At 39.0% G+C, this 26,233-nt stretch overlaps 1 protein-coding gene and 1 long non-coding RNA gene across 3 annotated transcripts in view; both read right to left on the bottom strand.

The window, feature by feature from the left end:
• The window catches only part of LOC129762213 (monocarboxylate transporter 12), a 63,855-nt gene extending 43,539 nt beyond the window's left edge, over positions 1-20,316 (bottom strand). Inside the window, exon 1 of one of the 2 annotated variants that reach the window (XM_055760265.1) lies at positions 19,294-20,316. The gene's annotated coding sequence lies outside the window, so the exon portion shown is untranslated. The remainder of the gene's footprint in view (positions 1-19,293) is intronic. The other variant, XM_055760267.1, reaches the window with a different exon arrangement.
• Positions 20,317-25,012: 4,696 nt separating this feature from the next.
• LOC129762855 (uncharacterized) lies at positions 25,013-26,160 on the bottom strand. Its single transcript, XR_008740729.1, has 5 exons — positions 25,924-26,160; positions 25,609-25,868; positions 25,466-25,548; positions 25,317-25,408; positions 25,013-25,259 (listed from the first exon to the last, which is right to left on the bottom strand). It is a non-coding gene; the product is annotated as an uncharacterized LOC129762855 (long non-coding RNA).
• Positions 26,161-26,233: the final 73 nt, after the last annotated feature.

The raw sequence follows: 26,233 nt of genomic DNA, 5'->3' as shown, positions 1-26,233 counted from the left end.
AAATTCATAATGAGAGTATTTGGTAAACACTGTACACACAAATTTGACTGTATCTTTTCAGCCGTGTAGGTAAATATCCTGAATTGTGAGTAGAACTAGTTGGATGTGTATTGTTTTCTTTTATCGTGTTTCAAAGCAGTGCATTTTGTGCACTTACAATGAAGAAACATAAATTTCTCATCGATATAAGCTAACAAATATCACATCGTCCCATGTGACAAATACCTACAAAAAGCCAACCCAACGTTAATGCTTGTCAAATTGGAAAAAGTTTCTGGGATTTAACATTGCCGCAGCCTTGAGCGTCGGATCATCAAAATCGAATCTTTTTTCTTATTTGCTTGATCAGCTCCAAGAAAAAACTGCGACGAATATCCTTAAAACGATCTGCCTTTCGCTGTACATTGTTCTGATAGTATCTTCTGCTGTTATTCCAACCTAAAAATTCTTGCCGATTTCCAAATGGTCGGTGTGGTATTTCGTTATTCTGAATCTTCAAATTATTGTGTCATCGATTTATGAATCGATTTATTTATAAACGCAGTGTGGTTGATCATTTTCACTATCTTAGACAGATAGTAACACTTTTAGTTCGAAAACATTGAATTAACTAATCAAATATTGAAAAAAAACGATGCTATATATTTTACAATCAATTTATTAATAAAAATTGGAATTTTGTTGTACAAAGCATGATGGGTTGAGTGAAGAGAAAAATGCAGGCATATGGAAAAAAAGAGTATATATATATAGCAAATCATCATCATTAGTAGTTCTTTATTTACTGAAAGTTTCAAGAAAATTCGATAAACGTCACAATTTTGGCGAGCAATTTTGTGTGTGCCATTCCTATCGAATACAACATTGAAGTGACTGCAACGAACGAGATTCTGAAGACATTTTGGTAGTCGATTGAATAATTTTTTTGGTCGTGGATCATTGGTCAATCGCTTTGTCTGTACTGCGTGTCGTAAACTCATGTTACATCATTAACGTAAACATGCCTTGAATAAATCTATAGCAAATGTTCAAGTCCGGTACAACCCATGTAATTTCATGGGTTGATTCATAAAATTCATAAAAATCATAAACAATTGTTCCCTCCTCTATGAGCGATATGACCGGGGTAACCGATTTTGCCAAAGGTTTTTTGACGTAGGATTACGTCTTTCGGGAACATATTGGGGTACAAATTGAAAAACGAATATCGATCACATCGTGAAAAATGTCCAATTTCAAACGCTTAATGCTCAGTAATTTCATGATGGATTAATGAGATTTTTACATCAAAACATTGCGGCACTCTATAACAATTTTTCACCTTGAATAAAATAATATATATCATGTAATTAACTATCGAACAATTGAAAAATCTCAACCCCTATCCAAACGGTACTGATTGGTCGAAATTGACGTCATTTCTTTTTCGCCTGCTTCGCTTCTTTCGTTCCCCGATAAGTCAAATATTTGCATGGCGAGCGAGTGCGGGCGCCTATTTCTCACATACCAACTGATATAAAAGGACGGTAGCATTTTTGGATTTCTCATTCTCGTTCAACGCTCAGATCGGCAAACATCTGGGCTTCTAGTGTGCAGTGCTCTATAAATCAACCAACACCATACGGTGCGGCAAAGGAGATGAAGCCATCGGCAACCAACGATGGATGCGGTGCGGTAAAGGGAGTAAAGAAGAGGAAGCAGCGGAGAGCATCGAATTAAATCTAGTGTGCATTGCTGGCTCCTCTTCACATCAACAATTGGATGCGGCAAAGGAGGCAGAGGAGCGAAGTGCATTGCATCGCATCGTATCACACCCGCTATCCGTCGTTTAGCTCGTCGTGGTGGTGCCAATCAAACCCTCGCAAATCGACGCACAGAAGCTGATGGCGCCAAAGTCAAGGAAAGCATCAGCGAATCCGTAAAAGCTACCGCTCCCAAAACTAAACTGCTACATCCGACTGAAACGCAGCAGATTCTGTACAACCCATTAAACCATTCCAGTCCTTCTCAGGACTATCAATTTGTTTTGAAACAAAAGAGTTTATTTTACTGTTTTCCACTTACCACAAAAACTACATAAAACCGATCAAAAATACTGTTTATTTTTACATTTTCTACTAACAACTAACATGAAACATATCACGTCAAAAACATACGTTTCATCAACCACCTTTTGACGTAGGATTACGTCTTTCGTGAACATATTGGGGTACAAATTGAAAATCGAAAATCGAGCACATCGTGAAAATTGTCCAATTTCAAACGCTTAATGCTCAGTAATTTCATGATGGATTAATGAAATTTTTGCGTCAATCGATTTCGACACTCCATAACAATTTTTTTTTCCAAAATATATATTTTTATAAAGGCTCATATGGCGTCAGCCTAACGGGGCCGGGAGTTCAATACTTTGACAATTTTTCTTATTATCTATGTTAGTAATATGTAACCGATTACTCGCGGTTGGCTCGAGGTTAGTATTACAAGTGTTTTCGTAATTGGGATGTTGCTGTCTCCAATGCTCTGTACGTGTGCCCGACACGGGATACTTCCTATTGGGATGCAGCTGACCATTAATCAGCAACGCCCCCCTAGTCTGTACCTCATATCTAGCGTGATGCGTCTTTCTCGACTCGAGGAATCCAGGATAGAATGGTCACTAGCCGGCGCAATCATCAGTTCGTGTAGAGTTGTCATGAGCGGTACAACCTTTGGCTCTTGTTGAATGATCAGTGGACTGCACAACCTTTGGCCCGTGTGTCTGTAAAGAGTGTGTGTATGTATTGTCGCGAATAAGTAAAAGTTTATCGATCGGATAGGAGGGATATGAAACGGGGACACAACGAAGGAAACATCATTAAACGTTGACATCGGTGTTTCTGAGGAACAGGTATAGATGAAGCAGAAGATCAGGATCACGGCTACCTAAGATATCCCGGACGGGGATCTCCGATTGTCTGCCTTGTGCTCTCAGTGCTCTAGAGAGCTGAGAGCGAGCAGTATGGAACCGGATACACGACCAGACAACATGCTCGATGTCGTGGTAGCCATCGCCACAATCACAAAGATTGTTTGCTGCGAGCCCAATGCGATAGAGATGCGCGTTTAGGTTGTAGTGATTGGACATAAGCCGAGATATCACGCGAATGAAATCACGACCTACATTCAATCCCTTGAACCATGCCCTCGTCGAGACCTTAGGGATAATCGTGTGTAACCAACGACCGAACTCATCTCCACTCCACATGCGCTGCCAACTTACGAGCGTATACTGACGAGGAATGTGGAAAAATTCATTATAAGCAATTTGCCTTTCAAAAAGTGTGCCTTCTAAAGCGCCCACCTTAGCTAGCGAGTCCGCTTTCTCATTCCCCGGAATCGAGCAATGAGAGGGAACCCATGCTAAGGTAATCTTGAATAATTTTTCGACCAAAACACTCAATAGTTGTCTTATTCTTGTTAGGAAATAAGATGAGCGTTTATCAACCTTCATTGAGCGGATTGCCTCTAATGAGCTGAGACTGTCTGAAAAAATAAAATAGTGGTCGATGGGCAATGTTTCAATGATCCCCAGTGCGTAGTATATCGCACCCAGTTCAGCAACATACACGGAACAAGGATCTTTGAGTTTGAAAGAGGCACTGGAATTTTCATTGAAGATGCCGAAGCCAGTGGACCCGTTTATGAATGAACCGTCAGTAAAGAACATTTTATCAGATCTAACTATGCCCCCATATTCTGCCGAAAATATCGGCGGAATAGAATCTGAGCGTAGATGATCTGGGATTCCATGGATTTTTTGTCGCATGGACAGATCAAAAATGACAGAGGAATTGCAAAAGTATGGGAAGCAAACTTGGTTGGAGATGCCTGGTGAAGGGTGCACGTCGTGGGTAAGGTACTCATGGTATAAAGACATAAAACTTGACTGAGGAATCAGTTGGAGTAGATTTTTGAAGTTATCAATCACCAATGGATTCATGATCTTGCAACTGATGAGAAATCTGTAGGATAATTCTGTGAACCGAAGAGTAAGCGGGGGTACTCCTGCCAAAACTTCGAGACTCATCGTATGTGTCGAATGCAAACACCCCATGGCTATACGCAAGCAACGATATTGTATTCTCTCCAGCTTGAGAATATGAATCCTGGCAGCTGATCGGAAGCAAAAACTGCCATATTCTAACACTGATAATATCGTTGTTTTGTATAACTGAATGAGGTCTCCTGGATGGGCACCCCACCATGTTCCGGTTATTGTTTGGAGAAAATTGATTCTTTGCTGGCATTTCTGTTTCAAATAGGCAATGTGTATTCCCCAGGTACATTTAGAGTCAAAATATACTCCAAGGTATTTGAAAAACATCGAGTGCTTGATCGTTTTGCCGGATATGTGAAGCTGGAATTGGGCGGGTTCGTGCTTCCTAGAAAAAACGACCATTTCGGTTTTCTCCGTAGAGAATTCGATACCTAGCTTGAGAGCCCACGTGAACAGGTTGTTCAGGGTATCTTGCAAGGATTTTTTCAGAACGGCGGGATTAGTACCCGTGATGGAAATAACTCCATCGTCTGCAAGTTGTCTCAGCATGCAGTCTCTAGTTAGACAATAATCTATATCATTGACGTAAAAACTGTACAAGAGGGGGCTTAGGCAGGAGCCTTGTGGTAGGCCCATAAAACTGTATCGAGAAGATTTCAAGCTGCCATGATTGAAAAACATGTGCTTTTCTAACAGTAAATTGTACAGGAAATTATTCAGAATTGGTGAAAGTCCACGATTATGAAATTTCTCTGAGAGAATTTCCATGGAAACTGAATCAAATGCCCCTTTGATATCGAGAAAAACAGAAGCCATTTGTTCTTTGCGAGCAAATGCGATTTGGATTTCAGAAGATAGCAGCGCGAGACAATCATTTGTCCCTTTACCTCGGCGGAAGCCAAACTGCGTATTTGACAGCAAATTGTTCGCTTCAACCCACTTGTCCAAACGAAGTAGAATCATTTTCTCTAACAATTTACGAATACAGGATAACATTGCAATCGGCCTATACGAGTTGTGATCGCAAGCCGGCTTGTTGGGTTTCCGTATGGCTATCACTCTCACTTGTCTCCAGTCATGCGGGACAATATTCAGCTCCAGAAACTTGTTGAACAAGTTCAGCAAACGCTGTTTTGCCAAGTCGGGAAGATTCTTCAACAAGTTGAACATAATCTTGTCCGACCCCGGAGCTGAATTGTTACATGAGAGGAGGGTAATTGAGAATTCCACCATCGAAAAATTCTCATAGCTGCATTGGAGCGGAATGTCGCGTACGATGCTTTGTGAAGGAACGGAATCTGGACAAACCTTTCTTGCAAATTTGAAAATCCAACGGTCAGAGTATTCCTCACTTTCATTTGTATGGTTCCAGTCACGCATTCTCCTAGCCGTATTCCAAAGAGTGCTCATAGCGGTCTCCCTTGACAAACCATTGACGAACTTTCGCCAATATTTTGCTTTAATCAGACCTTTTAGTTTGGCTTCTAGAGCTTGGTGCTTTCGAAACCATTCCACTAGTCCAGTTTTCCGGAATTTTTTGAAAGCGGATGATTTTTCAAGGTAGACCTTTGAACACTCCTTGTCCCACCAAAGTGATGGAGGACGACGTCGTAAAGTGGTAGCAGGAACACGTTTCTTTTGAGCTTGAAGTGCGCTTTCGTAAATCAAACTCGATATAAAATTATACTCTTCAAGTGGAGGAAGTTCATGCATTGAAACAAGTGCTTCAGATATTATTTCTGCAAATTTTCTCCAGTCAATATTTTTCGTGAGGTCATACGCAATATCGACTGACTCACGAGAACCTGATTCATTGGCGATCGATAAAATTAATGGCAGGTGGTCACTACCGTGGGGATCTTGAATTACCTTCCACGTGCAATCCAGGGATAACGAAGAAGAGCAAAGTGATATGTCTAGCATGCTTGCCCGTGCAGGAGGGTTGGCTATTCTAGTTGCTTCCCCAGTATTCAAAACTGTCAATTTGAAGTTGTCACACAGATCATAAATCAAAGTGGCACGGTTGTCATCGTAGAGTGAACCCCATGCTGTTCCATGGGAGTTGAGGTCACCTAAGATTAGCCGCGGCTCCGGCAGTGCCTCGATGATATCAAAAAACTGTTGGCGGCCAACCATAGTTCTTGGAGGAATATATATCAAGGCAATGCAGAGGTCTTTGCCATTGATTTGTGTCTGGCAAGCGACAACTTCAATGCCTGTCATCGATGGGAGAGTGACTCTATAGAAGGAGTGGTATTTTTTGATCCCCAATAGTACGCCACCAAACGAGTCATTTCGATCGAGGCGAATAATGTTGAAATCGTGCAAATTCAGTTCGTCGGCTGTAGAAAGCTATGTTTCACAGAGGGAAAATACATCACAGTTAGAACTATGAATTAAAAATTTAAATTGATCTAGTTTAGGGATGATGCTTCTGCAATTCCACTGTATTACAGTGGTCAAATCCTTGATCTCTTGCACTGAATCAGGCATCGAGGGAAATGAACGCTGCTAAAAAACCACATTTTTCTTTCAAAAATGTTCTCACAATCGGAAGCAAACATAATACTATGCTTTTAAGAGGGTAATTTATATTTAAAGCATTTAAAATATTGTCCACCAGGTCAGAAAGCGCAAGCAAGCCAGATTGTGGCTGTTGCCTCGACCGCGAAAAAGGAACAGACGTGTTGGGCTCTGCTCCGGGAAGTGCTGAGGACCCCTGGTGCGTAGAAGAACCGCTTAAACCAGGAGGTACTTGCTTCGGTCTATTCTCAGCACGTTCGATACGAGGTTTCATTCCAACTTAGGAAGTTTCGGTCTTCTTTATAACTTATCTTAGATTTTTTATATTGAAGAAAATAATATATGTCATGAAACTAACTATCGAATCATTGAAAAATTTCAACCCCTATCCTACCGGGAATACCCATTTCTGATTGGTCGAAATTGACGACACATGCGACGGGTCCCTAACAGAGACATTAAAACCAAGCTGCCTGGGGGAAATCGGCATTGCAGATACATGAAAATAGGGGGAACTTTTGTTCCTACCTAAATGTATTCCCCAACAGAGACTTCAAAACCAAGGTCCCCGGGGGAAATCGGCATTGCAAATATATGCAAGTCGGGGGCATTTTTATATTGCAAGTAAGGTGAGTGATACGATTAATTCTAGCAAATAAAATTTAAATTTGGAACTTTAATGTTGGTTACTTCGTGAAATTTCATATCAATAACCCAAGTGTAAGTGTAAAATTGTATATGGTACCAGTTGTGTTAAAAATGACTTGATATATGAAACGATTTATTTCAATTTTCATAAATAAAAACCAAGGTGTGTTCCCGCTCGAGAACGGGTCGTTTGATTTGAGCTGTTTGTTTTGCTGTGTTCTTTTTCACCCAAGGAAAGTTTATACGGCGAGAAAAATTAGAAAAGTGAAGAAATATTAGAAAAAGTGATTTCCCATATGCTCTACATATAGTATTAGGTGTTGTTGGGCCAATTAAAGTTCGCATTGGGTTGAATAAACACTCAGGAAGTAAAAATTATAAAAGAAAATTACCTTTTCCATTTCAAATATGTTTTCTCTATATTAAAGTAACATGTTTTTACTGGTGAGAAAAATTGATAATGGTGTTTGGTATTGGTAATTATCTTATATTACATTGGTTTGTTTATTTTCTTTTTTTCATCCATACATAACACAGGAGGCATCTCGTCTAGGATCGCAGAGGGCAGTTTTCATCATATCTCGTTCCATTTCGGTATCTTTTATCTGATACGCACCATCCATTGACTGTTTACCATCCTTCTGTCATCATCACTCTGTAAACACTGGTGGAATGAACAAACAATACCCAACAACCAAACAAAATGGCCCTTTTCAGGACCACCAAATCATTATCAAAGAGTTTAACGTAATTCTTCAAACATATCCAAAATCTATAGGTAGCCAACGGAATCCTACGTCAATTATGCGGTCGTGTCTCGGACACAACCCTCATGTGACTTTTTTCCGTTCCCATTAAATTTGGGCACATGATGGCTATGCAATTTAGATATAAATGAAAAAAGAAATATTTTTATGTCAAGCATGAGCCTTGGATAAGTTCTCTCTTTTTTCTTTACACAGAAATCACTTATTCCTCGATACTTGTTTGGCAATCCACAGTCTTTGCTTTGTCTGTTCTACTTGCATATACGAGAAGTGTGTAATACGCACCCTCTAAGCGAGAATGGATTTATCTTGACCGTGCTCTTCAAAATTGAGGTAACAACTACGTCAGTACGTAGATTAGTTAACCATCAGTCATCTGTAATCGTTCTGCATTTAAGGTACTGGAAAAAAGTGCTACGATTTTTTCAAGGCGCCCAAATTCTATATTTTCCAATCATACGGTTGTGACTTTCTACTGTGTCTTCCCGGAAAAAGCTCAGTAGCAAGAGACCCCTCGAACTGGGTCTCAGGGTCGGCTTTCTACTGGGCAGTCTTCCGTGTTTCACATTGAACACTGGGTACGAGACGAACAGTGTTCTCCCTACTCTCGCAGTTTTATGTTTGCAGACAAACATTATTTTTTGTACCCGTTGTTTAAGAATGTGTCATGTTTGTTTCCCATGATGTTCAAACATGATGTTCAGTTTCTCTCGCATTTTCATCCCAAGCAACAGCAGTGTGTAGAGTAAAAGAAGCGAATTAGACAGCACACCACCACCACTCAACACACGGTGTGTTGGTGCGTTGATATGAAAAGGGAAGGGAAGCATTTATCATGACAATGGGTGCTTCATCTAAAATTTTGGGCAAATAAAATACACCTCTTTAACTGTTCTAAACAACATAAGCGTCAATTGATATCAGAGTTCTTCACAATTGATATCATTATTCAGTCCACGCATCAATTTATAAATTGAATTTATGTAACATCGGCTATTATCAGCTTTTTGAACAAGTACTAAAATTGAATAAAGCGTGGCGGAGATGTTTAGTTACCCACATCAAAATACCAAGAATTGGTGTGAACTTTCCTGAAATTGCATCTAAAACATATTTTTGGGTATTTAACTATTTAGCCAGTATTTGTATGACGTCGCCCGCTGTGCAGTCGCTTCCCCAGACTTCAATTGGCAACATGCACGCAAAAAAATCTCATAGAAACTTCTTCCTATTCAGAGAATGTTTTCTTTGCACGAAACCAAGGATTATATAATCAGACTTGCAAAATGTGCATGAACTCATAGCCTCTTAGTTCATGCAATTTTTGTAATGCGAACTAAATTTCAAGTTCGTTTCTGTGAAAAAGTATTCTACGAAGAAATATTTTAGGATGAATAATTTCTTTCCGTGCGTGAAAAGAAACGAAACGAAAGCAATGAATACTGCGACATCGGGTGATATGTTTGTACATGATGTTCGTGAATTATGAACATCGTGTTTGTTTACAATGTTTATGTTTGTGTATCATTGTTCGCGTTTGGGATAGACATTCAACACTAGCGAAAATCATGTTTGAATTCAAACAAAGACATGTAATTTTCACATCGGGTGGACATGTGTAAGTGTTTGTCGGAAGACTGCTACTGGGTAACTGGAAGGGCTTCGCGATCAAAATAAAAAGAGTATTCTCACCTTCTTTTCAAATATTTCTGTTTTATTTGCCGACGATTCTGGCTTTACTTGGTTGTTCTACGGTGGCGAGAGAGAGGCGGATGGCTGACGCTACTGCTGTTGGGTTGTCCTACTGCAAACCAGGCGGTGCCGGTTTCTACGGCAGGTCAGCACGTGGGGAGTTGACCGTGGCTGGCGTCTTCCCTCTTTGACGGCAATCGACAGGCCCAGGACGTTACCGGAGTGGCACTGCCGAGAGGGGCCCTCCTTTATGTGTATGGCAAACCTGGCTAGAGGGTGGTCCTTCACGCTGGTCCTTTACGGTTAGGCGTCCTCTAGGCCGAAAGGTGTGCCAGTCAACCGGGAGTTCGTCGAGGAGACTATGTCCAACTATACGACCGAACTCTTGGACAAACGTCCGTCGCACACCACGCCTGAATCCAAAAAGCCCCGTCTTTGATGGCGAATTCTTCCTCGAAACTTCTCATTGCAATTTTTAGTGGTACAGCGTCCATTTTATATCTGTGTGGACGCCAGAGTGCATATTGGCAGCACTATCGGCTATAAGTATCTCGCCATACTCGTTCATCCCACCATTCGTATATACCTCGATTACAGCAACCTTGCACCTCGGCCTGACAGCTCATCTGAGCACGCCACACACACACACAATCGTTCTCTTCCTTGTTCCAGCCACAGCAGAAGTAAGACACGTTTCCGCGTTCCGAGGCAAAACGGTGTACTTCACGGAGCCCGGTAATTTACAATATCCACTACCACCAACCCTCTCTCGCATTCCTTGCTGTATCCTACCATACCGACTCGCCACCATTTTCGCTCCATCACATTACAAATATAACACATCAATTGGATTTAATTCCCTACTTTACAAAAATATTCCCTACTGAAAAAAAGGTTACAAAATGGTGACAATATTTCAAAAACATCAACAATCAATAAAAAAAATAACGAAACTGTAACAAACGGTTACACGGTGTTAAATGACCCAGCAGAAGTATAATATGCTCATAAGATGTTTTTCTCAGCGACTATGAAGCTCAGAGAAACAGCATTTTTTTTGTTCGATCCAGTCAAACAGTTAAACCCTAAAATCTTCCAGTTTTTTAGAATATTTTCCAGTTTTATCCAGTTTTTTATGTGTGTGCTTCAGTTTTACCAATTTCATGTAAAATAAATTCACAATGCATAAATATTATCCCTCCTTCACCTTTCCTTTTCCTTGATTTATTTTGTTTTTTGACATTTTTGATTAACGTTCGATCGATCCAAGGTGTATTTACTTTGGATCGATCTTTATTTTCTTACATACTCTCATACATACTTCATACATACTTCCGAATTTCATACGGTCAGCGCGTAGTGCGTGTGGTGACTACGCAGGCAACAACGCGCTACTTTGTCTTTGAGTTTATATAAATATTATATGTACTAGGTTCTCCAAAACATTCTAAAGTCAAGACCAATTGATTTACCATTTCAACAACGAATGGTGCAATGTTCATAACAAGATATCTATTAAAAAAGGGTTAATGGAGCGAGGATGGTCAAAAGAAACACTACAAAAATATCAAAACTCGAGGAAAAGGATAGAGGATTGAGATTAGATTTGATGCAGTGATCTAGAATCAAAAGCCGTGTCCCCAAGCACTTCAATTAATCACATTGTCGAGCAATAAATACGAGATTTTTAAAGTGTTATCCAAATAAAACCTATTTTTTAGAGATTCAAGAAGATGAGATTCTCAAATATTGTGTTACAGTAATGTTCGAGTGGTGGGAAACGTTATTTTGATCTGCTCGAATGGTTAATCAATGGTTTATTTCGATATTTTATGAACTACAGTAGAATCCGTTTATTATGGCTCCGCTTATACTGACCTACCGCCTATTCATACGTAATTACACGTAATTACATGACGTCCGCTTATTATTGCCTCCTTTCGATGTAATGACATCGGATTCCACTTTACATATAAATACTTCACGAAGCTTCGAAAGTAGGTTAAGGTTAAAAAAAAGTAGGTTAAAAAAGATTTTAAAAAAGTCGAACTTCTTGAAATAAGAAAATTTTTCAGGATCAAGTTTTGTTCCAGTTTTTTTAAGAAAATCTTCCAGTTTTTTGAAAAATATTATTGGCAACCCTGTGTGTGAATGAGAGGAGAGAGAATTATCATATTCGCAGTCGAAACAAAAAAACAGTGTCCACATCTAGGCATAGTTTTGAGATTGTCTGAAGTAAACGTACCCTCTTCCAGACTATCCCACCTGAAACCACCTAAATTTTTAAAATGTGAATGAAAATAATTACTTAATGTTATTTGAATACTGAAAACAGTTCCAAATCCATAATCAATCGTTTATCTTTGAATTTGTACTAAAATGGTAATTTTCATTCATAATTTTCTTTTTGAAAATGTATTTATTATTTCCAAATTCCATCAACCTATTCACTTCATGACCACCAGCGAAGAAAAGAAATCGTTTTTCCGGTGAGCGTGTTCTCCCATTGTTCATGTTTTAATTCTCCAGTCCGCGCTTTTTTTTCGTACTTTCTCTGAGCACATAATATAGATGCCAGATGTGAAGACATGTTTTCGTTCACACAAACATTTGTTTGTGTGATTTATCGAACATGATTTAGAAATATCATGATGGTTTGTTCATTTTGATTACATTTATTCGTATCATGCAGAGATATTTGAAAAAATCATCTGGCATCCCTCATATACAAGGTGAGAATGTTATCCGGCCGAAAGCGAGCGGACTGTCCCGATCGAGGGTGTGCCATACTGCCCGATGGTAAGCCGATGCGGAAAATATCAAATTGAGAAGGAAATTAATCCTTTCTTAACGTTTTTTTCATCTAAGATTTCCACTGGGAACTCGACTCAATAAATGTGACTCACAGTTATCGCCTCTGAATCGGTTTCAAGCAACAAAAACCTTATAGAAAAGATGTAGAAAATTACATCGAAAATGGCTTCGAAAGAAAATTATTTTTCTTATTTTTTTAAAGCATGTTACATATGTAAAACTTGCTTGGTAGGATTCTATCATTGACTATAACCATTGCCTTTCTATTCTTGCTGGTTTACGAGAAATTCTAGCGGATCATTTGCCCGGCAGGTGCGTTTTAGACACATCTCCTCTACTTTGTACAGGGTGGGCCATTTAAAGTGGAAGGATTTGTTTTTGCAATAGCAAAGTAAAGAAGTAAAATTTAATTTTTTTTTTAAATTCATTTATTTTGGTCCAAGGAGATTTGTTCTAACTACTTTTTGATTATGATATCTCGTAAATGACCGCCTCTGGCCTTGACCGCAAAATGTGCCCTTTTTTCGGCATTTTCCATCACTTTGCCCAATGTTTCGGCCGATATGGCAGCAATTTCTTGTCGGATATTGTCTTTCAGCGCAGCCAGGGTCCTTGGTTTACCAGTGTATACCTTGGATTTTAAATATCCCCATAAAAAAGTCAGGAGGCGTCAAATCAGGTGATCTCGGTGGCCAGTCATAATCGCCGTTTTTCGATATTAATCTTCCGGGGAACATTTCGCGCAATAATTTGGTCGTGGCAGCCGCTGTATGGCATGTAGCGCCGTCCTGTTGGAACCAGTAATTGTCCAATTCATTTTCACGAACAAATGGCAATAAAAAATCGGTTATCATTTTTATTTTTCCACGCACGTTTAGTTAACACAATTGAGAAGTTATTTTGAATGTACAGCTGAACAATTTCAGCGCGTTGTTTAGGTGTGTATTGTTCCATGGTTAAAATTGTACTGAAATGACGCTTCCAACGCGGTATGACATTTGTTAATCTGACATCTCTGTCAAAAGTTATGGGGTTGCCAGATGCTTCCACTTTAAATGGCCCACCCTGTACTTTGGAATCGATATTGGCGATCTAACGCAAAACGTAAACGATCGGTGAGACATCTGGATTCTTTTTTTCAACTAAGAAAATGATGAAAAGGTAACCTAAAATTGAAAAACAAATCAAGTATGTTTTACTTCCGGACTTTACAAGGTAGTTCTCACATGCAAGAACCATGCATTTTTCTACCTGTTTTTGATGGTGCTCTCGAATTTCCGTCTTTGATTCAACCATTGTCAATATTTATACAATTTTCACTACTGAAAGAGATAATAAAATAACATGTTATATATGAAAATGCGCAGAATTAAATTTCTTAAAAACTCATCGCAATCAAATAATCTTTTATGATTATAACATTGTAATTTATGGAAAGAACTACAACCTTCCATAAGCTCACATGGCAAAATTGAAAACCATCATCACTTTCACCGCAGCGCCTCCTAGGTGTAGATTTGTACGTTAGATCGCCAATTCACTGATGCTTCACTTTTTTTTTTATTAAATCGTTTATTTTTACAGGCTCAGTTACATAAGTTTAAAGGAGCCAAACTCCTGACTGTATTGTTACAAGTATATATAAACATTTTTCCTTAATTCTAATGATGCTTCACTCGTTTGAGTTAATTTCAGATAACAATGTCCATCCCGACCGACCATGCCAATCTCCCATATGCGTTTCTTTCCCATCTTTCTTCTTGTGAACATAGAACACGCATCATTTGCGTGATATGAATGAGCATGCTCGAAAATGTTTTCTGCAATCGACAAGTTTTAAGTAGATTCTTAGCTGTTTAACGATTAAAATGTGTGTGCAAACTCTCGTGGTAATTCTTCGTATCACCATTCTCGGAAGCTGTTCGTTTTTGTTATGTTTCTTTGAAATGCCGCCGTTTCGCGGAATCATGAAATGAGTTGACTAGAGAAAAAAATCTTTTCAAGCTTTCAGCCACGCTGCCTCGCAGTATATCTGCATCGGAAATCGAATATCGCAGCTGTTGCATTATACTATCGCCTCAACAATTTTATTTGTACACAAACAACTTTAATGTCAACGTAAACTATTCTCTTCAAATCATGCCGTTTGGGTTTCCAGGGGAAAATACTTGACGTTACGTCCTTTTGCGTTTGAAGTTACGTTGTATGTGTATCACACTTAAATTTGCTAATGGCGTAATTCGTTCCATCATTGCATCATCAGCTTGTTTTATCATCGTTTGCATGTTTTCGACAATGGATTTTCGTTATTTCGCCTGGAGACTTAGTCATATGATTATAAAATGTAAACGGGTGGCTGTTTGAAATGGATGAAAGAGTCTGCAATCAGAACGGGTATCGAATTCGAAGCCACCATCACGACATGTGCGACGATAACAATTCAGCAATCATTGGTTTAACACCACTGGATTATTTTATTTTTTGGAGCTATGTAAAGTTTACGGCCCCTGTCTACAAACCAGCAACTCTTGATTAATTTAAGATCAACATACTTACATTGCAGACAAAAAATTGTGGAACACACGAGCTACCATTGCTTTCATTCCATGGGAAAATGTGCACCTCAATAGTTGAAAATTATAGTAACTTGTGACTAGACGTGTTCTAATAAGTGAATAGAATAGAATAGTTCAGTCTTAGAATCCATTACGAATGATAGAGCGATATTCTTCCGCGTTGTTTGCAAATGTTACGTGACCAGACCAAGGTCTCATATTTCTACATACTACTGCCAAGGCCATTGAGAGAAACAACTTTCGTAGAACAGCAAATGTTATCGGCAGATAACAAACGAGCTAAGACTGTAGATGTCTTAAAATCATTAAAACCAGAGGAAGGGTAACAACTATATTTCTATATCCAATCTTATGTACATCATTTCAACGGAGCAAATTAGGGGTTTCGACGGCATAAGATATAGCGTATGTCCATAGACGGTCAAATCAAATTTTGGCAGAAATGGAATCATCCCTTTTATTTCCATATCGACTAGATGTAACAGCTACTTACTGTGAGTAACTAATAATTTTCGTTGAGCACGTTGAGCACGTTGAGCGCATTTTAAGGACAGAACAATTATTCAAAGCATACAGTATTGAAAACCTCGAATATTGCCTCGGCGATGTTACACATAGCTGAAACATTATCTGTGGTGGGTCGTAATAATTATGGCGTTTACCCAACTCATGAATCGTCTCAGTTTTCTCCGGTATTTGTGATAAACAGAGAGTTCCGGAATTTTTAATGAAAACAATCCATTTTTGGGCAAAGCTGTATTTATTCCTCAGCATGGTTTCCTTCGGGGGCAATACACTTGGTAGAGCGAGTTTCCAACGTTTCAGCAAACGCGGCACCCAACGCGTGGATAGCTTTTTCACATCCAAAATGTCGTGCAAAATGTATCCCACTCGTTCTTTTGAAATGCCTACGGCTTCAGCTAACTCGCGTAACTTCACTTGACGATCGTTCAAAACGAGTCGATGCACTTGTTTTACGATTTCTGGGTTCGTAGCCTCTTTTGACCTTCCAGAGCGTGGTGTATTTGGGGTGCTTGTATGTCCCATTTTAAATTCACTAAACCACCGATAAACTGTTGTTCTCGAAAGCGGCGAAGTGCAATAACATTTCGTCATCCCATTGTTCGTTTTTCCCTTCCTCTTTTTCCATTTTCTTTACGAATGCTCAGGTAGTGACACTTAGGGCATCCGCACCAATGCGTTACTATTCAGGGTTTCTAGTCGCGAGTTTTAGCCGTTGTCAATTTATGAACTCTTCGATTTGCGCACCCGTCGTTGCTATCGCGGTTGCTATAGTATCAGTTCTTTTTCGCACCGCGGGTTGCTAAATACGATTGCTATTACTAGATGAAATGACAAGTGTCAGTTGATTCTCTTTTCGTCGCGTTAATTTTTTGATAGATAAATTTAATATATACACTTCCGAAATAATACTTCAGAGCAGAATCACAAAAAACCAACACAAGACGAATGGAACCCACAACAGATGTTTGACATTTGTTGAACATAACAACACTTGGCTCGGTTGCTATCGCGTTGCCAAATTTGTTAACTCACTATTCACCGAGAGGCAGATAACTATTTCCCACACCTGAACTGCAACCACCAGTGGGGTTGCTGCGTTATGGTGAGGGTTGTCAAAATGTCTGTAAGAACGCATTGGTGCGGATGCCCTTAGACAACGGTAGTTTGTGAACAAATAAACGAAATGTCATGAAACTTCACACATAAGCTAGTGACAGATGAACTTCTCGAAATGAATCTTGTTCGTTTTTTAGTGGCGCCATCTGTTGAAAAATCCCGGAACTTTTCCGCCCATGTACTATGTATAGTTTTAATTCTCGAATTTTAGTTGCAGTCAACGAAAAATGGGTCGCGCGCATAATTGCACGGAAACACGGCGCATGGTCATCCGCAAAATGTCCAAGACAGACAGCAGTCCACGCGAAATTGCAGAGTACAGGGTCTTTCAGATTAAACGCTCACGCAAAAAAATCGAATATCTCCTTATAATTTTTTTTCGCTCCGTCAATGGTAACACTGCATTCCACACTTCGGGAGATGATGATATTCGAATACGCGTTCAGTCTGATCGGATGGTTTTTAGTGTCAAAATGTACAATTTACGAAAACGTGTATGTTTATTAAAATCGTATTACTCGAGTAAACGAAGCCTTAATAAAACTATGTCCTCTTAAGGTAAGAATTTCAACATTTCTCGTCGTCGATTACTTCCTCTAGGGATATGTGGAGGACCGTTTGGAAGAACTTGAAGAAGAAATAACTCGGGTTTTCAACAGCATCGAAGTCGAAATGTTAGAGATGTGCATGAAGAATTTTGTTCACCGTTTAAAACGCGTTACCGAAAAAAGGGGTGGTCACATCAAAAGTGTCCTAAAATAAGCTAAAATAAGCAAGGATGACTCTGCCATAAAGTGGACCTCCAAGAAAGATCCCTTTAAGGTCTCTAAAAAGACCCAGGACGAACTGAACTTGTCCGTGAGTTCAGTATCTGAAGGCGCGGCTGAAGTTCGCGAAAGACCACTTCGATTGGGTCGGTCTGGAGGAGGAAAATCAGTGGCGAAATATACTGTGGTCAGATGAGACAAAGGTAAACCTCATCGGTTTGGGCGGAAAAGCTTGGGTCCATCGCCCAATAGGCTGCCTTTACATGCCACAATATACCACGAAGACATTCAAGCATGGAGGATGGAACATTATGATGTGAGGGTGCTTCTCCTGGTACTCCTTGTTGGCCCCCTGTACTGGGTGGATAAGATCATGGATCAGTATCTTTACGCCAAAATCCTAAGGGATGTTATGCTACCACATGCGGAGTGGGAGATGCCCCTGAAATGGCAGTTCATGCATCTTGGCACGCCATCCCGGTCACCATTTAATTTTTTTACCTAGAATTTTAAAACCGGTCTTAATTTTTGTCACGTTATTTTAGTTCTTAAGTATTGTTTTAACCACAGATGTTGTAAGTTAATTCGTACAATGCAAATAAATTATTATAAATGAGGGGCTCAGAAGGAAAGGGGTGTAAGTGATTTGATCGATTTCTCTTCATCAACTTTGTCTTCAGTTAATAACTCAACTAAAAAAACTTTCCAATTTGAGTTTGCTATTGAATCCAATAGTTGAGGTTCTGACCTATCTTTCACATTGTCAAATACAGCTGGGAATGTGTTATAACAGCTAAGTTGTGACCAAAAAAGAGTATCGATGTAGAGAATTCGATGATGTCACTTACACCCCTATCATTTTGAGCCCCTTAAATGGATTGAAGCACTAGATTGGATTATTTTTTCTCACAGTTTTGTCACTTTGTTTTGCTTGATCAGTGGTCTTAATGTTTCGTCCGACACTGTATATGATATAACATATATAGCAATAAAGATTTTGCGTAACATACATTAGAAATCCCTTAATTTTTCGTAGGGTGAATCCCCTATATAAAAATCAAAGACGTCAAAAAATAGTTGTCAGCAGATAAGAGTTGCATGATTGATAAAACGTTCAATGTAAGGCGGTCAATTCTGAAAGTAGTACACCGAATCTATGATTACCATTGATCGTTTCAAAACCTAGATTGGTAACCGACAAGTAATTATTTGCTCGAATCGATAAGAATTTTGAGGGCATAACTTTCTACAGGTGGTGATCCAAGATTCAATGCACCTGAGGCAGAAAAAAATAATAACAGAACAGGGCATCTCGTTAGAATCGATCCGATTGGTCGCCTGCGTGAATATTTGCTCCGGCAGAATTTTTCTCCAAACCAGCTCAAAGACGCAGACGCCGACTTCTTGTACAGCTTACATTGGCACATATAGAGCTTTTTCGGCATGAATTAAATCCATAAATACTGGTGAATGATTTCAATTCAAACGTGGATGTGAATCAAACTCACATAATTCCTCATGCGCAACCGTAACGCAGCGAACGTAAACATGCAAATCTCGGAAGCAGATAGCGTCGCACACAAATATTAGTCTTACTTCGTACTCGGGAGAATCAACAAAACAAAGAAAATGCCCCCCTTCTCGCGCTCAGGCGGGTAACCAAGCAGCGCCGTAGAGTTTTGCTTGCCATTTCGCAAGCTGGATGTTTACGCGTGGAGGAAATACGCAGCGCAACATGTGTTTTGCGCAAAACTGCCCTTCTGCCCGATGTGATAAAATAGCGTCAAGCTCGCATTGATATTGACCGGAAAAATCTTTATCCTCACCTGATATTTAGTAGGTTATTGTCGGTTTTGTTCTGAACCTTTGCTTTGTTGCTATACAGTACAACCCAACGAGGTCAATACTCTATGAATACAGCTGTATCAAACACACGGGGATACGGACAGCTGATGTCATGAATCTCTGTACGCTATTTACAGAAGACATGCGTTCTCTCACTGCTTGCAAACTCGGTTACACGACATCCCTCGATTTTTGTGCTCCAACTAATATTTACGGGAAAAAAATCAGAGCACGGATTCACTTTTCTCGCTTTGCTATCCTTCCGGCTGATGCTATTTTCACTAGCACACACTTCCAATGCACTCGTTTTCCGTTGCTTTTGTTCTTTGTATTTATTTCTGATGAAGCAAACTTTTTATGTAATCACGCTTATTCGGATGAAATTTTCCGTGTACACAACGCAGTAAAGAAATACGCGTGCAGAAAATTTGTTGGTTGAAGTTTATGATACTTCATTCGCGTTTTCGTATGGATGATAAATTGACTTTAACACTAAACTATGCGGCTCACTAATAACCAGAAAAATGTTGCCTCTTACCCAATCCTAACCGCAGTCACACAACATTTAACACAAAGAAGTTACAATTGAATTTTAGAATAAAAATCCCACTGATTTATATTGATAGATAGCACCTTTTCGGGAAACCACACCGAGTATGAGTTGTCTCAAAATCGGAATTCGCGCACACTTCATACAAGTCTAGCAAGTTTACTAGACGGCAATTGGAACACTGATACGAAATGAAGCCTTTCCGTTGTCTGAACCTTTTGTTTTTTTTGCTGCCGTTTTTCCTTTATAGAATATTTTCTTGTTTGCTTTTTCGCGACCCTAATAAAATCTGCTTCCGACGATGCGAACCGGGCGATGTCTAGAGAAGTATTGAACGGCCATTTCGGAAAACAGAACATATACGGGGCCGACGGAGCCGTTCGCTTCCGTCACTACTGGCAATGTGTTTCAGTTCAGCTAGAGACAACCTCGCCGCAGACGATGACGATAACAACGTACGTATAAGCAATTAATTTACTTTCCATACATGCATGCGGCCCCGAAAGCTAGGGATTGCGACGACTGTAGCAGTGTTTCTCCAAAACATATTACTAATATTTATTTTGCTGGACGAAATAACTATTTTTCTAAGAACTTATTAGGCACGTTACTTTCATTTCCAAATCATGAAATGGCATATTACTTTGAGTAAGCTTTTCCGAAAATGTGTTAAGGAAACCCTGTTTCTGCACAGTCGCAATGCGAACGTTCACTATACCGTTGTGGCATGAAAAACCGACCATTCACAACAGGAAGTTGACAAACTAAGAATTTTATAAAAGTCTAGCACTGTACGGTCGATACGTAAATGTAACTGGATGTAAAACCGATCATACGGTTGCGATGCATTGGGTGTAATCCAAGGTGCAGTTTTCATTGATGAATACGGAATGATTTTGACGTTGAATGCCACAAAATTACAAATCAGAATAAGTGAACTTTCAAAACAAAACACAAAGAAAATTAAATCTATTCGTATCGCACCTACCGATGGGAGGGCTGAGTCATGCTACAGAAACAGACGGTGCTATGGAATCGGAAAATACCCATGAACCGTTTTATGTCGGCGTGTTGTTTTGTGGACAAAACGCGTCACTCACACAAATTCGTTCCGAACATGCGCTTTCATGACGGTCGTTGCGAATGAAACATATGCGCCCAAACAACTGTTGGGTCTCCTCACCAATCCAAATGAACTCGCAAGTGTGCGAAACCATATGATTGGAACGGCAAAATTCAAGTCATTGTCACCAATCATGAACGAGTTTTTTGAAGTTGTTTGCAAACGTTGCAGCGAACAGAGATCTGGTTGAAGAGTTCGATACGTGATTTAACAGAACCAGCTCACTGACCCGGTATTCCAAGGCAAGAATCTGGCCCGAGGCAAACAATGCAGTTACACATTTCTCTCAGACATTCTGTTTTATGCAAAATGTTTTTATTCGATCCGTTCCCGCGCGCATGCGTTGTGCGGAGATGGATTCGTAGCGTCGATTGTTATCAAACAAAACGTGCGGAGTGCGTTGAGTGCATGAAGCAACAAAACAATGAGTAAATTTTGGGAAAATTTTTGAATTCAGATTGAAATCTCGCAATGCACTTATAGATGCTTTCTGTGTACCTCTATTGACGAATTTACGTTGGATTTACAACCAGATGGCGCAGCGAGTAAAATGAGGATATTTTGTTTTTTTTAATATGAAATTCGTTTAAATTTGTTAGAAAAATCCGAATTTTCCTTCAAATTTCCCGAATTCAAGTATTTTTTCCACGCTGAAAAGATTAGAAAATCATCATTCTACAATGTGCTATGTATATTACGAGGAATGGGTTGTTATAAGTATTGTAACTTTAATTTTTTTCAACTAAGTAAACGATAAATAGGGTGTTTTGCGCTAAAAATACTGCAAATCTTTCTCGTATCGGCCCCTACATAATCAATGATATCAGCCAATTTGATATGATATCGATTTCATCGCAATTATCCATAGTATCAATAACCGGTATGCATTATCAAACTTAAAATTTTCGAAGATTATCTATGACTTTGGTCAAATCGCGTGTTGAAACCATCGTAAATATACAAAACTCCAACATTCTTACCATATACTGACGACATTCATTGGCTGAAATGAATCTAAATTGAAATAAAATGAATGATCACAACCGAATCTTGCTTTTCAGTGCGTAAAATAAACTAACACCCTAACTTTTGTGGTTTTGAGATCTAATGTAGATATCGCATGAGCTGATTCAGCTTTGCGTAAATTCGACAATTGACGAATTTACGTTGGATTTACAACCAGATGGCGCAGCGAGTAAAATGAGGATGTTTTGTTTTTTTGGTATGAAATTCGTTCGAATTTTCTAGAAAAATCAGAATTTATCTTCAAATTTCCCGGTTTCATGTATTCTTTCCTCGCTGAAAAGGTTAGAAAATCATCATTTTGCAATGTGTTATGTATATTACGAGGAATGGCTTGTTATAAGTATTGTAACTTTAATTTTTTGACGTAGAACTACGTCTTTCATTAAGGGTGCCAAATCAGAAAACAGGTCACGTTTTCATGAAATAAAGTTAACGTTAATAACTATTTTTGTCTCGAACGGATTTTGACGATTTACATACTAAACGAATCGGAAATTCCCTAAGATTTGTTTAATATGCTATACATTAGATTACCCTTGGTTTGCAATGGTTAAAATTCATGAAAACTTTAAGCGTTTCCAATTTCCCATACATTTGTTCTGTCCATTTGTGTGCTTTCGCGAACAGAGCTGTCTCCGTGAACAAAGGAAAAGAAGAAGAATGAAGGGGAATTTTTGCCTAGAGTATAAACAGTGGATCTCGCTGAGGCAAACTTTCATTCGGCATCGGACTGTTGAGCAATCCCGTTCACTTTGCTTTCGCTGCGCTTCGATCTAAGATTGGACCCCACCAGTGGTAATCCAACTTGGATATCGTCGTGTGGTTTTTCCAGTTCGTTTTTCGCGTTATTCGTATTGTGTGTTTTTCTTTCCGCGTCATAAATTGGATGTTTCGCATAGTGTGTGATAAGCAAGAAGAAGAGGAAGGCTGGCTCGAGCCCTGCAAAAAACGAACGCATTGCCAGGGGCAATAAAATTTCGAGGCAAGCGTCATCTATTGATGCACGCGATGTTGGTGCAGTGAAAAGCGCTCGCACTGAATCGAGCCTTCGCATCGAACAACAGCGAAGTAAGCGACTTCGGCGCGTCGGTCGAAAATGTAAACGCCGTTACCCAGGCAGCAACCAAAATCAAGCTCCCCCTGCTGGTGGTGAAGGTGGTTGCTCTTGACAAACTCATCAGCGAATTCGCATCAATGGGTGTTACAGCAGAGTACAAGCTGTGTGGCATAATTCAGTCTTTTTCCAAACAGTTAACACTGTTTGTTTTCCGTCATCATAAGGGCTTCGTTGGTGCTTTTGATATTGCATGAATGCATTAAACTGATGTTATGGCGAAGCAGGCGTTAAGGTTGTACGCCAAAAAATCATTTGGGGAATGCCAAGCATCTTGAATGTCGTACTGGAATGTTATAAGTTATTTGGGTTCGGGTGCCAGTCGAAAAACTGCCTTCAACTAGGATTGCATTTGCACTAGTCTTGATCATAATGAAGCAATGCTACTGTTTTCGAGGTTGTTGATATTAAAAAAAGAGTTTATTTGGCTTGTTTAATCACAAAGAAAGTGAATGTCGTTCTGGAATTTTGTATGTGATTAGGTTTCGCTTGCCAGTAGCAAAACTTCCTCCACTAAGGGTGACAGCTGCGCTTATCTCGAGTATGAGAAAGTAATGCAACTTTTTTCGAGGCCAGTAATATAAACAGAAGTGTTTTTTTTTAGAATAGCGCAAAATGATGAGAAGTGTTTATATTCCTAGTAGTTTCAAGGCAAGTCTATGTCAATTGCGAAAAAGGCCACCGGAATAGCATTCGAGGTAAATTTTCAATGCATTGACATGAAATAAATTGCGACATACGATTGTTTTGCGAGGGCAAAAATGAGTCATCAATTAATTATCGTCAACTGATTCTACAATGAAAAAAACATTTCAGAGATTATTCTACTAAGCAGTTGTTTCTAAAATTTCACAGCATTATAGAATAATATCCAAGGTTTAAACAAGCGACTTTTATAATATAACAGCGTAGTTCTACGTCAACAATGCGGTCGTATCTTGGACACAACCTCCTATAATTTTTTCAACTAAGTAAACGATGAATAGGGTGTTTTGTGCTAAAAATACTGCAAATCCTTCTCGTATCGGCCCCTACATAATCAATGATATCAGCCAATTTGATATGATATCGATTTCATCGCAATTATCCATAGTATCAATAACCGGTATGCATTATCAAACTTAAAATTTTCGAAGATTATCTATGACTTTGGTCAAATCGCGTGTTGAAAACATCGTAAATATACAAAACTCCAACTTTCTTACCATATACTGACGACATCGAATGGCTGAAATGAATCTAAATTGAAATAAAATAAATAATCACCACCGAATCTTGCTTTTCAGTGCGTAAAATAAACTAACACCCTCACTTTTGTAGTTCTGAGTTCTAATGTAGGTGTCGCATGAGCTGATTCAGCTTTGCGTAAATTCGTCAATTGATTGAAACAATTTCAGTGTATTTTGTCTCCGCATAGCGACATCTATGTTTGAAACAGATAAGCATTAGTATTGTGTGCAATTTTTGAATGATATAATTGTACGCAATCATTGATCCAGAATTTTGCGTGCTGTGTCATATTGAATGAAACTTCAATATGCATGCACCAATTATTGTCAATATTAGCTGATATGGGGACTGATTTTTATCTGCTATAAAAATTCGCGAACGGTATATAGCAGCCCACTCTACTTTGTTGTGCCTAATCGGTCCCAGAAAATGGTGTCGACAACGGTGCCGATATCGTGCCACTTTGCAATAATTTTGTCGATCTATCCTTTGTATTTGACATCTAATTACGTGCCAACACTGTGCCAATCTGGCACGACGTCGACCTATTGCAACACTGCTCGACCGGTACCGTTACATTGTATACAAAGGTGAAACATAAGAAAACAAAGTAAATAAACATTGAACCATTTTATTTTTAATTTTTATTGTACATATTTATACTGATACTATCACTATGCAATATGACTATACTATGATATACATAACTATACTACAGAATCAACGACTATACAATAAAATGTTATAGCATTAGTAAATTTCCTCTCAGCTCATGTTTGTATTGGTTCGAGAATTTACAGTATACTGATAAAACATTTCGAGCCATCATAATTCTATTCCAAGTGATTCCATCCAGTCCAATACTCGTGTAATGCTTTTCTGATTTAGACGAGGTAAATTCACACTGAAATATAAATGTATTCACAAATTGGTTCTAAAAAATTTTGTAAATAAATATTACATGTAATGCATTTGCTGAATTGGTGACACCGGCAACTGACGAAGCAGTTCAAATGTGAAAGTTAGGAAGTGGCAGAAACAATGCGGTATATTCTGAAATAAAATACACGTTAGTCCATCCTTTCATTGAATATATTTGATTGCTGTTACCATTGTTTTATGATTGTTGCCGATTCAACCTATTTTTTGTTTTCACATATGAAGAATATGTGTAACTGTTGCTTAGAGACAATCTGTTTTGGAAAAAAACATGCTATCAATGCAATCATTAGCATATTCTTAAATATACATACCTGATTAAAGACGCGCAACTCAAAGCCACCTTATTTGAATTATATAGTTTCCTTTAATTCTTTATCCTGAATGTATCCATAGTTCCGTACAAGACGCTCGAGGTGTAAAGCAGCACATTTTCACAGCGACATAGCCGGAATAGCAGTATCGTTACGGCAATCATTGGCAGCATTACATGAAAAATATCAAGTCTCCTTATTCCTTTTATTTCGTAGACACCAAATCACGAGTGGATAACCAAATGTTGTTTAGAATTCAGCTAAAATTCAAAAAGGCGTTAAAGACAGAATACTCTTGTTTATTGTGAAAATTACTTGCTTTTAATAATTTCCCGTCCGCTCCGCTCTCATTTGTTTATTCAAATGACAGTCCAGCGTGAAAGAGAAAAAGCAAACGCCAGTGATGCCGTTTCACTCAGTTAGAGTTATCTTCCAGTAATTATGGCTGAAACTTTAGGTAGTGCTATCTGCGGGGGACAAGGCGGGGTTGGATTCCATCACTTTTGTAGCACTTTTCGTCGCTCGGTCGACGTGGTGTCGATAACTACTCGAAAATAATTTAGAGCGGGTAGTGCTATCTGCGGGGGACAAGGCGGGGTTGGATTCCATCACTTTTGTAGCACTT

Source organism: Toxorhynchites rutilus, chromosome 1, assembly GCF_029784135.1.
Source record: "Toxorhynchites rutilus septentrionalis strain SRP chromosome 1, ASM2978413v1, whole genome shotgun sequence".
Lineage (NCBI taxonomy): Eukaryota > Metazoa > Arthropoda > Insecta > Diptera > Culicidae > Toxorhynchites > Toxorhynchites rutilus.
The sequence above is the reverse complement of the archived record's forward strand: the minus strand, read 5'-3'. Positions and strand labels throughout refer to the sequence as shown.